Genomic DNA, 5,217 nt, shown 5'->3' with positions numbered 1-5,217 from the left:
ATAAGATTGCGTTATCCTACCACCTATTCCGACAGAAATTAGCATCAGACGCTAAAAATTCATCGGTAATTATTTACTGGCGTGGTTTACACTGTCACATTTATTCCGCCACTAAATCTGATGATAAACAAGTTATCGACGGATTTTTAAGGCAAAGTCAATGCTAAATTCGACGGTATTCGATAACTTTCTTGTAGTGCTAGTCTTATTTACTATGAAAATGAAAAATAATTTCCATTAATAAAACTTAGCCGATTTTAATCTAGGTCAACATTCCATTAGTAATGCTGACATTGAAGGGCTAACTTAATATACAAAGTTAAATTTAAGGAAAAGTATAGGTAAATAACTCTTAACTAATTAATTTTAAACCATTGTAATTAATAATTATTGATTTTGTATTTTTTAAAAAATAAAATTTAAATAATTATTAATTAATAATAATTTAAAAAATTAGAATTATCAATTAATGACAAGTTGGCTAGTAATTAACTGATTGAATGTTAATTATCTAGCGGAATTCCAAATTTAAACACCAAATTAAATTAATTGAAAATTGAAAGACAAAATTAAATCAGTAAAACAGTGGGTTAGTAATTATGAGGTAGGTTTTGTTCTTCCCATTTTCCCTTTTAAGTTGATAGTAATTAATTTGCATAATAATGCGTCAATTTGAGTTGGTTTACGTAATGTTGCTATATTTGTGGATAATTTGAGTTAATAATGCAGTGATTGTCGTGTTGCTTTTGTTTTAGTTTCATTGGTTTCTTTCTTTTGTCTTGTTTTGGCGTATCAAAAAAGATATGAATCTAGAATGCCAAAACTCATGGGTGCCCACATGCTATGCTATCATAACAACAATAGATCGGGGTTTGGGATCGTTTTCAGCTTCAGATAGATGAGACTATAAGAAAATAATTTGCCATTTTGAAATTTCAAATAGCTAAGTGTTCACTTCCTGAATTTCCATGCAATAATTACGAATTCTTTTGAGGAATTTTGAGTTGATAAAATTAATGCTCTATGTTATTCTTTCTCTATTATGTTTCTTAATATTATCACTATCATTTCGATACATTTTTATATCAATATAACTTAATATAGTTTATATAAAAATATTTGTGTGTATATATTTTTTATTTCTAAGAACATCTCTTAATATGGTAAGAACTAATTTGTATCTCATTTTTATTTAAAAATTCAGTTAGTTTATAAATTACTGCATCTATAAAGTAAAATTTAAACTTTCAATAATACTTAATTGAATGAGTGAACTAATTCTGTTCAGGGACGCACATACGGGGGGCGAGTGGAGGCCTCGACCCCCAACTTTTTGAAGAGTGCTAGGGGGACATCAACTTTTGTGATTTGTAGCCATCAAATAGCCATCAATGATAATTTAATGGTGTGAGATTGGTGTGAGATTTCATCCAATGGCTCACTTTCCTTTACTGGTTACATGCTGGTCAAAATTTAATAAAGTTGCTGGCCCCCTAGACTTTTCCTTTAGTTAAATATAAATAAAAGTCTAATCTAACTTAAATATTAATTATTTCTAATATCTAAAAGTAAGTAACAATATTAAAAAAATCTGAAAAGATATTATTATTAATATTTTTAAATTAAATAAAATTTTTCAAATCTCATAAAGTGGATTTTTTTTCTTCTTGTGAGCGTCCTTCTTTATTCATTTGGTATTAATTCTCTATGTTTCATCAACTATTACAACTGAGAGATCTTTTTCAGCTATGAATATTGTGAAGAATAACTCAGAAACAAAATGAAGATGAATTTTTTGCTAATTGTCTTTTAATTATATTAAAAAAAATTGTTGAAAAATTTGACACAGATTTTATTATCGATGAATTTTATGATACGAATAATCGACCACTTCTACATACATATTTTTTGTATTTTAAAATATATTCTCTATCGATATATTTTTGTAATACATTTTACATTATATAATTTTTGCATAATTTTTTAATATTATATATGTTATTGGCCCATGATAATATTTCTGGATCCGTCCTGATTCTGTCTAACAAAAGTTGAATTGTGTATGTATATACATTATCATATATCGATCTAATTAATAGTATATACTAATTTATCAAATAATAAACAATAATAACGACAAATAAAAAAGAATAAAGAAAACTAGTAATTTAGAAGTTAATTGTTCATGTGTGTCAACTTTGAGATAAAGCAGGTAGATTTGAATTGCATATCTATTCTGATTAATTAGCACATTGAAATTAAAGGTTTGTCAGTTTATTTTATGGTGTTTATCCTTTGAGTAAACAAATATCCTCTTACATAAATTTTCAACAACTAAATGAAAGAAAACCAGACAAGATCAGTATCTTAAAATATTTAAAAAGATAAATTTGTTTTCTATTTAATAAGTTAAAAATATTGAAAAAGTATTAATTAGTTATAAGAAAAAATCATTATTCATTGTCCTTGGAAATTAATACCACACACAATATAATTAAATTAAAATAATGGATAACATAATAAGTCCGATAACAGATAAATATTGACAATAATTAGTATATACTAAATAAATAAATTATTAACATCAACATCTATTAAAATAAGCATACATAAAGTTAAAGGCAAATTACTATAATAAATCAAGTCCATTTCAAAATTATTCAGATTTTTCAAAACGAAAAAGACTATCTGAATGTCTCAAGTTACATTTTTATATAATAAATTGAATTGACAAATACGTACTAAATCGAATCCATTAGATTCGAGTTGCATACAAATGGAATTCGTTTATAAATTGAAGCTAATGACTTCGAATTAAGTACTCACATTAAATAAAAATAATGAGATTCGATTTCTAATTGTGTGTAAATCGAACCCATTCAGTTCGATTTATAATGATATGTAGCATTTTATGTAAATCGTAGCGAATAGGGTCGATTTAGTATGTATTACATTATATGATTAAATCAAATGCAATTAATTCGATTTATACATTACTAACGTCTATAAATACGAACTCAACGTGAAATTTTCACCATAGTGAGATTCACAATGACTAGTGATGAGACTTTTGTAGTTCTTGTGCACTATAGAGGGTCCATTAAGAAAAAAACGTTAACAGGTATTAAGTCTACTGATAATGATCCGCTGAGTGTTTTTCTCAAACTTTCGACGAGTTTTGCTGAATTTAGGATACTATGCTCCAGAAACTAGGTTTGCTTGGCATCAAATGAGTGGAGAAGTTGTTCTATAGAATCCCAATATCCGTGTTATGCGGTGATGTGAAGTATGATTCATTTGTTATTAGCAGTGACGAAGACTTGCAAGCTCTGCACCATTGTCGCCGTCAGTTTTCCGAGGTGAGGGCTCCGGAACTATTGGCTAAGCTTGTAGAGGCGGTATCTAGTTCTCGAGGTTCGAATCGGAATCCTCAATCCTCATGACATCCAGCCTGCTCTAGTTCTATGCCTGTTGGTGCCTCGTCGGTTGCGCCAATCATTGTACCTGAGGCAGTTTTAGTTGCTTTTCCTTCCTTTGCATTCAATCTAAACCGCAGTGGTTCTCCTGTAATGGTTCCGGTCTTCGGAGAGGTTGGAGTACCCGATGGGGTTGAGGATGCACTGCATGAAGATGATGATGATGTAGAGCCCGCCACATTAGCGGATGATAGTGACGATGACACCCTACCATATTCTGCAATCCAAAACAACCTTCTTAGGTACCATTTCAACTTATCAAAATCTAACCACCTAATAGCTTACTACTTCTAACATACACTTATATTGAAAAAATTTTTTTAACCTATTCCTTAATTAAAGACTCTAACCAACTACCATACCATTTATGTTAACATTTTTAGAATGACTAATCGATGTTTAAAAAAGGAAAATTTCTTCACTAACCTCGAGGTATATGGCGCCAGCAATATGCGCGACTCCATCTAGCCGACATAGACGATTCAGGTCGTCCTCCATGTGTCCAGCTCTGATTTTTTCTGGGCGGCTTTCCGATAATTCCTGATTTGGGTGGTGGGGTTGGGTGTGGAGTTTGTATGTTTTGTAGTTCGAATGAATGAAATTCGATTTGTATATATAGCAACATTGAGCATAAATCGAAGCCATTGAATTCGAACTACTAGAGGGAGATGTTGCTTGTAAATCAAATCTATGGATTTTAATTTACAAAAACTATTAAATTGAAATTATTGGCTTCGATTTACCATGGGCTGCTCTTCACGTGTCTAAATCGAACTGATTTGGTTCGATTTACATGCAATTAGAAATCGAATCGCATTGTTTCGATTTAGTGTGGGTATTTAATTCGAAGTCATTAGCTTCGATTTATAAACGAATTCTATTTGCATGCAATTCGAATCTAATGGATACGATTTAGTATGTATTTGTATAAATCGAATTTAATCAATTTGATTTATATAGAAATGTAACTTGAGACATTCAGGTAGTCTTTTCTATTTTGGGAGATTTGGGTAATTTTGGAGGAGACTTGGTTTATTATAGTAATTTGTCTTGAAGTAAATGATAAATAAAAAATTATTCAAACACTTTCTAATAATTAATTGCAATCTTCTTTATATATCTTACTCGAATATTTTTAAATGAAGCTCAGATCCGCAATAGATTAGTCTTTTATCTGTCGAGTTGAGGGATACCGTAGAAAAAAAAAACTGTTCGATTAGAAAAATTATTCCTATATCTGAGTATTTGAATTATATATTTGACTAATATAATTTTTGCATATATAGATGAGACTTAAAACATTACACCCTTATATTTGATAATTTGAAGGTCAACAATTACGTACGTTTTTTATATATGAATATTTAAGTTCTAGCATTTTCCATATATTTAAGTTCAACTAATTTTTAAATATCTAAGTTGCTCTCTTTATGCTTTTATTGTTCATCAAAAGTATTCATGTTTCAATTTTGAGTTAAACCAATACAAAACCGACTATTTTACTGACGGTTATAACGACGGTCATACCGTCGATAAAAATACGTTGATAAAATGGACGCCGAAAATTTTCGATTGATATTACTAACAGTTTCAAGCCATTTATATAATAAAACAATAATGATAATTTAGCCGTTTGTAAATTAAGATGTCGTGAACAATAATTAATTTAATTAGACCAACAGCAGAACCTTTGATAAAATAAGACGTTATAAAATTAGGTTAAAAATTAATTTAATAGCCG

Source organism: Arachis ipaensis, chromosome B05, assembly GCF_000816755.2.
Source record: "Arachis ipaensis cultivar K30076 chromosome B05, Araip1.1, whole genome shotgun sequence".
In the NCBI taxonomy this organism is placed as follows: domain Eukaryota; kingdom Viridiplantae; phylum Streptophyta; class Magnoliopsida; order Fabales; family Fabaceae; genus Arachis; species Arachis ipaensis.
Note: the sequence above shows the minus strand (reverse complement) of the source record.